The sequence below is a fragment of the Pan paniscus genome, chromosome 9, assembly GCF_029289425.2.
Source record: "Pan paniscus chromosome 9, NHGRI_mPanPan1-v2.0_pri, whole genome shotgun sequence".
In the NCBI taxonomy this organism is placed as follows: domain Eukaryota; kingdom Metazoa; phylum Chordata; class Mammalia; order Primates; family Hominidae; genus Pan; species Pan paniscus.
Window position 1 is genome coordinate 108,476,133 of NC_073258.2, and position 11,626 is coordinate 108,487,758.

Sequence of the window (11,626 nt, forward strand, 5' to 3'; positions counted from 1 at the left end):
TGTATCTCATTCTATCTCTCGTCCATATTTCCCAAATTCTCTTTCATTTTCCACATCTTTATTTATCTCTACATCCCGAGAAATTTCTTCTGTTCTATCTTCTAATTCGTTTTCTCTTTGACTCTTTTAAAATTACTATTTAGCCCACCCATTATATTTTTAAATTTTGTAACTATATTTTATTTTCAAGATTTCCAATAGTTTCTTTTCATATCTTCCTCTTCTGCTTTCATAAATACTTAGTCTTGTTTTATGGATAATAACTTTGCTTTGGAGGGGCTTTTTTTGCAGAGGGGTTGACAATTTTAAACTTCATGTCCTCCTTTTTTTTTATTTTTGGGGAGGTTGACAGTTTTAAACTTCACGCCCCTTTCAGATTATTCTGTTAGCCCTCTTTCCTTGGCTGTGAATTTTCTTATTTATAGGTTCTATTGACTATTTTTCATGACACTGAGCTTCCTTGTATTCTTTTGGTTTGAGTTCATCCTCAGTAAACGGTTTCTCCTATATTTTGCCTCACCAGTTATCTGGCCTCAAACCAAGTCATACACTAATCTTGCCTTTGGATTCCCACCTATTCAGGCAGCCCAGTTACAACCATGTATATTATACAAACTCAAATTCCAGTCTCGTGCAGAAATGTCTGTTTCAGCTACCAGGCTTGAACAGAAGTATTAGGTCGGTGCAAAAGTAATTGCAGTTTTTGCAATTAAAAGTAATTGGTTTTTGCAATTACAAGTAATAGGTTGGCCGGGCATGGTGGTTCACGCCTGTAATCCCAGCACTTTGGGAGGCCAAGGTGGGTAGATCACTTGAGGTCTGGAGTTCAAGACCAGCCCAGCCAACGTTTCTTCTAAAAAAAAAAAAAAAAAAAAAAAAAGCCAGGCATGGTGGCAGGCACCTGTAATCTCAGCTACTTGGGAGGTTGAGGCAGGATAATCGCTTGAACCCGGGAGGTGGAGGTTGCAGTGAGCCGAGATAGTATCACTGCCTTCCAGCCTAGGCAACAGAGTGAGACTCCATCTCGAAAAAAAGAAAAAAAAAAAGTAATAGGTTTCCGATGATAGGTGAATTTATTTCAGATTTATTTCAGTTGCCTTTTTTTTTTTTTTTTTTTTTTTTTTTTTTGAGATGGAGTTTCATTCTTGTTGCCCAGGCTGGAGTGCAATGGTGTGATCTCGGCTCACTGCAACCTCTACCTCCCAGATTCAAGTGATTCCCCTGCCTCAGCCTCCCAAGTAGCTGAGATTACAGGCATGCGACACCGTGCCTGGCTAATTTTCTAGTTTTAGTAGAGATGGGGTTTCTCCATGTTGGTCAGGCTGGTCTCAAACTCCCGACCTCAGGTGATCCACCTGCCTCAGCTTCCCAAAGTGCTGGGATTACAGGCATGAACCGCCATGACCAGCCTCAGTTGCCTTTTAAACACAGGACATGGTTGATATTTGAAAGCAAAGAAAATAGCTCTTTGTCTCCAGATTGAAAAACCTGATTTCCATTCTCATCAAGTCTGGAGCACGTTTAATTCTTGATTTCATAAAGGCGCTGACGTTTGTTCTGCCTCCAATCCTAGCTTCCCAAGAACTGTGTATCTTCAGGTCCTGCTATCTCTGTAGTTTCTCTCTCTAAATGTGTCTATGGGGGGCTTTTTGCAATTATTTTTTAGTTTGATTGTATATATTGTTTAATATTTTATCTCTCATTTCTATATAGGTAGGACAGAAGGTGGAGATTTCTGCATATTCTCATTCAGTCATGCTGACCCAGTAATTTTACTTTTATTCTTAAATAAATTATTATTGCAGGAAATAGCAAAATATAATTTTATATGAACTTAAAAATAAGAAAACTCGAACTTGATTCTCTGAACCTGAGGTTGGGATTATTTTTTTCAACTCTCTTATTATGCTTCATATCATTATACAAATGATCATGAAAATAGCTGTCATCACAGTGACATCTAATATTTTCAAAATATGTGGCATCTTCAAAGCACTTGAGACTCATAAAATTCCCGTAAGAATAGTTTGTATTATTATCTCTACTTTTCAAATGAGGAAAGATAAATGAGCCACACAACTAGTTAAATGATCAACCCAGAACGGAATCTTACCATTTATAGATGAAAGTAATATTTATGGTCATTTGAAATACAGATTTCAGATCAAGTGTTTATTTCACTACATAAATAATTCCCAATCTTGTAAAAAAAATTTATTGACAACATGCATGCTGACAAAATGGTTTCATAGTTTTAAATGAATTCACATTATATTAAATGCTGTATAAATATTTGAAAAATAGTAGTAAATATTATGTTTTCAGTCCTTTAAGTTGTACTTCATATGAATAAGGATTCATGAGCCTCTGTAGTAACTCCATGTACCCAGGCATTGATCCCGTCTACATCATTAATGAAACATCCTCAGTCTCTTAAGTTTCATCAACCAGATGACATCATGAAATTCTACTTGAACTTCTCAAAGAATTAGTGTAGTCCTGCCATAATTTGATGATAGAGGAATCCAAAATGGATCATTTAATGAGAATACAGATAGATAGATAAATAGGTAGATAGATGCTAGATCCTACTGATCTTTTTATAATTCCTAAAAAGCAATAAAACCAAGATATTAAGAAGATGAAAAATATTAGACAAGAATGGAGATCCACCATCCCTCTTCCAAGTCTGATAAATTCTCAATTCTATTAATTACTGAAAAATGTTAGAGAAATTTTTCTTTTTAAAGAAATCTGCCCCTGAACTCATTACTGAAAGGAATACCTTGCTGATAAAGGCCAGCACTTCCTTTTAGGAATATTAAACATGGCAATCAGAAATTGAAACATGGCCTTGCTGTCACTTTTTTTAAAAGTAACAATAAATTTTCACAAATAATTTGGTGGAGGCAAAATATAATTACTAGCTAGAACTATCTCCACACAATATTTTTAATCAAATGGATAGCTCTCTTTTCTCTTTGACAATAAGAGATAACATGCTTTTGTTATTCTTCATCACAGTAAACATTATTTTATTTGAATAATTAACTTTTTAATTATAAAAGTAACATATGCAAATTGTGGAAAAGGAGAAAAATTTAAGGACCAATTAAGCAGAAAATAGCAGTGTTAACTATGATTAATATTTTGTCACTTATCTTCCAGTCTTGTATACATTTATGGTTTTCGTGTCTGAGAGCATAATGTCATATACTCAGAACAAATGAAGAGTGACATGCCGGGCCTGAATTAATGAGGGTCATCCTTGCAAAGAGATTGATGGGGGAGGAAAGATGTTTCAGCTTTATCACTTCTAAACAATATTTATGCTTTAGTAAAAATGAAAAAATAAAATTCAGTACAACTATATAATTGAGAAGACTAAAGGGAAAAAAAATCTGTTGTCTTTTGTTTTTTTTTGAGATCAAAGTCTCGCTCTAGCACTCAGGCTGAAGTGTAGTGGCGCGATCTCGGCTCACTGCAACCTCCACCTCCCGGGCTCAAGCAATTCTCCTGCCTCAGCCTCCTGAGTAGCTGGGACTACAGGCATGTACCACCACACCCGGCTAATTTTTGTATTTTTTTGTACAAACAGGGTTTCACCATGTTGGCCAGGCTGGTCTGAAACTCCTGACCTCAAATGATCTGCCCACTTTGACCTCCCAAAGTGCTGGGATTACAGGCATGAGCCACCGTGGCCGGCCTGTTCTCCTGATTTTTAACTTTGTTTATAATGTTCTTACATTCCTAAATTTGCATAAACCTGTAGAAGCTGTGAGTTGAGAGATTATTTTATCCAATTTTTATTTTATAGATGAGGAAATTAAGGCCAAGAGAAATTAAATGACTTGACAGCAAGGTCACGTCTCTAATGCCTTTGGCCTGTATATTACAGGTTAATATTAATTTACTTTGAATGGTTAAAAAGCATGTGCATTTTATTGATCCACTTTGGCATTAGTCTGGATTTGGCATATGTGTTATTCTCACTCATTAAGAGATTTTTTTTCCCAACAGCTAATCCAAGCGAATTCCCCCTTATTATTCCCTTTCATGGCATTCTGTTTTCTTTTATAGCACTTATCACACATTTTAATTATATATTGCTTGTGCTTATATATTGTTTTCTCCGTGACCACACTCTAAGCTCCTTGAAGGCTAATCTTCTACATGTTCTGTCTTCATTATACACCCAGTGCCTGGCATAGTGACTGGTTTGTAACACGTGCTCAATAACGTGGAATTGTTTATATGGTTTCCCTTTTCTGACTGTCTTTTCATGGGCACCCAAGTTACCTCAACTTATTGAGCATTTACTGTCTTCTAGAATTTAGACAATGTAGGAACATCATATACTTTAAGCTCATTAATTAGTTACATTATTATCTCTATTGTACAGATGAAAAATACTGAGGCTGGGAGAGGTTAGGTAAATGTCAAAAGGTCAGAAACCTAGCAAATGACAGACACAAGGTTCAACCTCAGGTGTTACTGCAGAGTCTAAGATCTGAACTTTTATGCTACCTTCTTGCTAGTTTCCTGGCTTCAATTGATGTTTGAGATTCAGTAATAGGAATAGTATCTCTTGACCCATAGTTTGAACATTTTCTGGGCTTCTGGATTAATATAGCAATAGAAGCAGACTGAACATATGTTTCTAATTTTAATCCCTTGATATGGTTTGGCTGTGTCTCCCGCCAAATCTCATCTTAAATTGTAGTTCCCATAATCCCCATGTGTCGTGGGAGGGACCAGGTGGAAATAATTGAATCATGGGGGCGGTTTCCCCCATCCTGTTCTCCTGATAGCGAGTTAGTTCTCATGAGATCTGATGGTTTTATAAGGAGCTTCCCTCTTCGCTGGGCACTCATTCTTCTCCCTCCTTCCACCGTCTAAGAAGTGCTTTTGCTCCTCCTTCACCTTCCGCCGTGGTTTTAAAGCCTCCCCAGCCGTGTGGAACTGTGAGTCCATTCACCCTCTTTTTTATAAATTACCCAGTCTCGAGCGTGTCTTTATTAGCAGCGTGAGAATGGACTAATACATATTAAAATGACAGTAGAGGGACTTTTCTTAAAGCATAAAGCCATAAGAACAAGGAGAACTGAAAGGAAAAAGTAGCAAAGAAAGGTGTAATTGACTCAGCAAAGCTAAGACAGCTGAATCTTAAACTGGTAGTAGGGGAAGCCCAGCCACCCTGACTTATACTGTTCAAATTGGTGGCAGTGGCGAGGAAGAGACGGGCGGCTAAAATAAGAATTGGTTGAGAGCTTCTAAAAATATTATTTGGTCCCAAGATTCCTTCCCCCACCTCAACCTTGATACAACCAATAACTGCCCTCCCCCTACCCACATTTTATTTCTTGGGGAGAGTTTCTGGACTGGAAGACTACAAGCATAGGTGAAGGCAAAAGTATCTTACTGAAAGGGGGATTTTTAAGAATGTATATGCCGTCGGCTGGATGCGGTGATTCATGCCTGTAATCCTAGCAGTTTGGGAGGCCGAGGCCGGTGGATCATTTGAGGTCAGAAGTTGGAGACCAGCCTGGCCAACATGATGAAACCCCGTCTCGACTAAAAATACAAAACAAATTAGCCGTGCATGGTGGTGCACGCCTGAAGCCCAGCTACTCAGAAGGCTGAGGCAGGAGAATTGCTTGAGCCCAGGAGGTGGAGGTTTCAGTGAGCTGAGATTGTGCCATTGCACTCCAGCCTGGGCGACGGAGCAAGACTCTGTCTCAAAAACAAACAAAAAAAGTGTAAACATGAAATGAATGATCAAAAGTAAATATGTAAGTAGACATGAAATGAATTTGCAAAAAGATGAAGGTGGTGGGGATAGGAAGAGATAGGAGTGAGAGGAGCACTGCTGTTGTTTGTTGTAAAGGCAACCAGTCTCATTAAACTATTGCATTTATAACTTTAAAAACTACAACCAACGAAATCTTTTTAAAATGTAAGGAAAGCTATGTATAGACTTCTCATTTTCCAACTCTTAGAATCAGGAAGTACACAAGCAGGTTTATTACATGGGCATACTGTGTGATGCTAAGGTTTGGGGTATAACTGAATCCATCACCCAGGCAGTGCACATAGTACCCAATAGGTAGTTGTTCAGTCCTTGTCTCCTGTCTCTTTCTCATCCCTCTCGTTGACCCCAGTGTCTATTGTTCCTGTCTTTATGTCCACCTGTACTCAGTGTTTAGCTCTCACTTATAAGTGAGAACATGTGGTATTTGGCTTTCTGTTTCTGCATTAGTTCGCTTAGGATAATGGCCTCCAGCTGCATCCATGTTGCTGCAAAGAACATGGCCTTATAAGTGTCTTCTTTTCTCCATAGCCTCACCAACATCTGTTATTTGTTTACTTTTTAACAAGTCATTCTGACTGGTATGAGACAAAAATCTCACTGTGGTTTTGATTTGCATTTCTCCGATGATTAGTGTTGATGAGCATTTTTTCATGTTTGTTGGCTGCTGGTATGTCTGCTTTTGAGAAGTGCCTGTTCCTGTCCTTTTCCCACTTTTTAATGGTGGTGTTTCTTGCTTGCTGATTTAAGTTCCTTATAGGTTATGGATATTAGACCTTTGTTGGATGCAGTTTGCCAATATTTTCCCCCATTATGTAGGTTGTTCATTTACTCTGTTGATAGTTTCTTTTGCTGTGCGGAAGCTTTCTAATTTAATTACATCCCACTTGTCAATTTTTGGTTTTGTTGCAATTGCTTTTGAGGACTTAGCCATAAATTCTTTGTCAAAGCCAATATCAAGAAGGGTATTTCCTAGGTTTTCTTCTAGGATTTTTATAGTTTTAGGTCTTACTTTTTAGTCTTTACTTCATCTTGAGTTGATTTTTGTATATGGTGATAGGTAGGGGTCCAGTTTCATTCTACTGCATTTAAATAGCCAGTTATCCCAGCACCATTTAGTGAACAGGGAGTCTTTTCCCATTGCTTATTTTTGTTGACTTTTTTGAAGATCAGATGGTTGTAGGTGTGTGGCCTTATTTCTGGATGCTCTATTCTGTTCCATTGGTCTATGTGTCTGTTTTTGTGACATCATGCTGTTTTGGTTATTGTAGCCTTGTAATATACTTTGAAATCAGGTATGGGATGCCTCTTGCTTTGTTCCTTTTGTTTAGGACTACTTTGGCTATTGAGGCTCTTTTCTGGTACCAAATGAATTGCAGGATAGTTTTTTCTAATTCTGTGAAAAATGATGCTGGTAGTTTGATATGAATAGTGTTGAACCTGCAAATTGTTTTGGGCAGTATAGCCATCTTATCCATACTGATTCTTCCAATCCATGAGTATGGAATATCTTTCCATTTATTTGCCATCTCTGATTTCTTTCAGCAGTGTTTTATAGTTCTCCTTGTAGAGATCTTTCACCTTCTTGGTTAGCTGTATCCCTAGGTATTTTATTCTTTTTGTGGCTATTGTAAATGAGATTGCATTCTTGATTTGGCTCTGAGCTTGAATGCTTTTGGCATTGATTTTGTATCCTGAAACTTTACTGAAGTCGTTTATCAGTTCTAGGAGCCTTTTGGTAAAGTCCTAAGGGTTTTCTAGGTATAGAATCGTATCATCAGTGAAGACAGATGGTTTGACTTCTTCTTTTCCTGTTTAAATGCCTTTTATTTCTTTCTCTTGCCTGACTGCTTGGTTAGGACTTCCAGTACTATGTTGAATAAGAGTAGCAAGAGTGGGCATCCATGTCTTGTTCCAGTTCTCAAGGGGAATGTTTCCAGCTTTTGCCCATTCGGTATAAGGTTGGGGGTGGGTTTGTCATAGATGGCTCTTATTATTTTGAGATATGTTCCTTTGCAGCCTAGTTTGTTGAGGGTTTTTACCATGAAGGGATGTTGTATTGTATCAAAAGCTTTCTCTGTATCTATTGAGATGATCATATGGTTTTTGTTTTTAGTTATATGGCAGATCACATTTATTGATTTGTGTATTTTGCATCAACCTTGCATCCCAGGAATAAAGCCTACTTGATCATGATAAATTAACTTTTTGATGTGCTGCTGGATTCAGTTTGTTCGTATTTTGTTGAGGATTGTTGCATCTATGTTTATCAGGGATATTGGCCTAAAGTTTTCTTTTTTCACATGTCTCTGCCAGGTTTGGGGATCAAGATGATGCTGGTATCATAGATGAGTTAAGGAGTTCCTCCTCCTTCACGTTTTGGAATATTTTCAGTAGGGTTGGTACCAGGTCTTATTTGTATGTCTGGCAGAATTTGGCTGTGAATCTATCTGATCCAGGGCTTTTTTTATTGGTAGGTTTTTTATTACTGATTCAACCTCAGGACTCATTAGTGGTCTATTTAGGTTTTTACTGTCTTCCTGGATCAGTCTTGGGAGGTTGTGTGAAATTTATCCATTTCCTATAGATTTTCCAATTTCTGTGCATAAAGGCTTTCCTAATAGTCTCTGAGGGTCTTTTGTGTTTCTGTGGGATCAGTTGAATGTCACATTTGTCATTTCTGATTGTGATTATTAGCATCTTCTCTCTTTTTTCTTTGTTAATCTAGGTAGTGGTTTATTGATCTTGTTTATTATTTCAAGGCACCAACTTTTGGTTACACTGATCTTTTTTTCATATTAAACTTTTTATTAAAACTAAGTCCTTACAACATATTTACAATATCATGTTCCACAGTCAAATATTTAACAGAAAAATCTATACACAATTATTGGCACACAAATTTAAGAACATAATTAAAACCAAGCTAAATCTCTCTCTATCTATATATCTATATATGTATAGATGTATATCCATACAAATAGATATATAGATATATTATCAAATTCATGTCAATGAACTGGAGTACCTGAGGTTTCAAGTTGTTGGTTTTTCCAGATAGTATAAAACATTTTTCATCTACTTTATAAAGGACATGGCAGATCCAGAAAGAATAACTTTGGTTGATAAATGTCGTCTCCCAAAGATTAAACAGAAGTCCTCAGTGGGATTAAGGTTTATCTTCAGAGGCTTCTTCCAAGTGGAGGTTGGTGATGTGAGGAATGATTCCCATGTAGTAAGGCACTGTTCATAATAGTGGATACTCTCCTCAGCCATATCTGTAAATGCTAACTTGATATCATTTTGCATATTTTGTTGCCATCTTTCCCATTCTGCTTTCAGGGCATTATTAGCATATTCTACTTTATCTTCAAGTTTTCCAATCTCCTCTGTAAGCAGATCACTATCTGCCTTTTTATAGGTCAAAGCTTCAACTTTGGAATCCAGTTCTGCTTGTATTTGGTCTCTTCTTTTCATAACACCCACTAACATTTCACTATAAAGCACGTACTCATGTACAACAGGAAGCAGGGCCTCTGAGAGTCCAAACATCCATTTTTCAGTGGCCTTACAGCATCTGTCAATGCAGCTGTCAACATCTTTTAGAGTATCAACCAGATCCTCTTCTGACACTAACCACAGAATATGAATTGGACCATATTCTTTCATTTCATCAAAATATTCCCTTTCTTCCTTGAAAATTCTCCAAGATATTTTATCTATCAAATTTGTTTTCTGGCTAAAAATTTCAATAAAGTTATTCATTTCCATGAACTCTTCCAGGCGGTTTTTTAAAATGTCTTTTAATTGGGGCTTTTAGCCCATTTACATTTAAGGTTAGTATTTTGTTTGTTTGTTTGTTTTGTTTGTTTTTGTATACTTTAAGTTCTAGGGTACATGTGCACAACGTGCAGGTTTGTTACATATGTATACATGTGCCATGTTGGTGTGCTGCACCCATTAATTCATCATTTACATTAGGTATTTCTCTTAATGCTATTCCTCTCCCCTCCCCCCACCCCACAACAGGCCCCAGTGTGTGATGTTCCCTGCCCTGTGTGCAAGTGTTCTCGTTGTTCAGTTCCCACCTATGAGTGAGAATATGCAGTGTTTGGTTTTCTGTCCTTGCGATAGTTTGCTCAGAATGATGGTTTCCAGCTTCATCCATGTCCCTACAAAGGACATGAACTCATCCTTTTTTATGGCTGCATAGTATTCCATGGTGTATATGTGCCACATTTTCTTAATCCAGTCTATCATTGATGGACATTTGGGTTGGTTCCAAGTCTTTGCTATTGTGAATAGTGCCACAATAAACATACGTGTGCATGTGTCTTTATAGTAGCATGATTTGTAATCCTTTGGATATATACCCGGTAATGGGATGGCTGGGTCAAATGGTATTTCTAGTTCTGGATCCTTGAGGAATCGCCACACTGTCTTCCACAATGGTTGAACTAGTTTATAGTCCCACCAACAGTGTAAAAGTGTTCCTATTTCTCCACATCCTCTCCAGCACCTGTAGAGTCCTGACTTTTTAATGATCCTGACTTTTTAACGATGGCCATTCTAACTGGTGTGAGATGGTATCTCATTGTGGTTTTGATTTGCATTTCTCTGATGACCAGTGATGATGAGCATGTTTTTATGTGTCTGCTGGCTGCATAAATGTCTTCTTTTGAGAAGTGTCTGTTCATATCCTTCACCCACTTTTTGATGGGGTTGTTTGATTTTTTTTCTTGTAAATTTGTTTAAGTTCTTTGTAAATTCTGGATATTAGCCCTTTGTCAGATGAGTAGATTGCAAACATTTTCTGCCATTCTGTAGGTTGCCTGTTCACTCTGATGGTAGTTTCTTTTGCGGTGCAGAAGCTCTTTAGCTCAGTTAGATTTCTGGGTGGTTTTTAATTCCTCTCATTGAGGATGCAACAGTTCTGACTGTTGGCCCCATCCTGCTTAGCAATCCAGGACCCTGCTTCTTGTGAGAGGAGAGTTATGCAGTGAGAAAAATTTTGAAGACCTTATTAAATGTTAAAGTTGGATGATCAGCAGTTCGGCTCAAAAATTTATGTAAAGCCTTCCTGCATGTCTCAAGGAAGTCATCATTAAAGTGTTCCACCATTCCTTTTACTATAAATTTTTCTGGAAATGGTGGAATAATCAGAGTGGGGTGTGCTTCTTCAAGTTTTCCCTTCAACCAAAGGAAACCTTGATACCGTCTCCTAACTGCAAATTCACTGGAGTCAAATTCTCCACGAGATGACTTAGTCATAATGCTATACGTAATGAAAGTTTCTATTGTAGTAACATAACTTTCAGGTTTATCAACTGTAATGAAGAGTTCCTTTAAATCTCGTTCATCTTCAAACTTGATTTGGTTTATCATTGATAAAGGGGATGTTGGCATCATAGTGCTGAAGGAATTCATGTCCATCAGTGAGGCATAGTTGCTGAAAACCTCCAGGTCATCCTCGTCCTCGTCCAGAGCCAGCACCTCCGCCTGCAGCAGGGCAAAAGAGCCGCTGCTGCCCAAGAAGCGGGCACTGGAGGCCCAAGGAGCGTGCCTGAGATGCCCGGCACTTGCTCTCCTACATTGATCTTTTGTATGGATTTTCAAGTGTCAATTTCATTGAGTTCTCTGATTTTACTTATTTCTTTTCTTCAGCTAGATTTTGGGTTGATTTGTCCTCTTTTTTCTAGTTCCTTTAGGTGCAATGTTAAATTGTTAATTTGAGATTTTCTAGCTTCTTGATGTAGGTGTTTGGCCCTACAAACTTTACTCTTAACACTGCTTTAGCTGCATCCAAAAGATTTTGGT

General features: G+C 37.7%; 1 pseudogene; it reads right to left on the reverse strand.

The window, feature by feature from the left end:
- Nucleotides 1-8,978: 8,978 nt before the first annotated feature.
- LOC100984293 (sorting nexin-7-like) lies at nucleotides 8,979-11,257 on the reverse strand (annotated as a pseudogene).
- Between the last annotated feature and the right edge of the window lie 369 nt (nucleotides 11,258-11,626).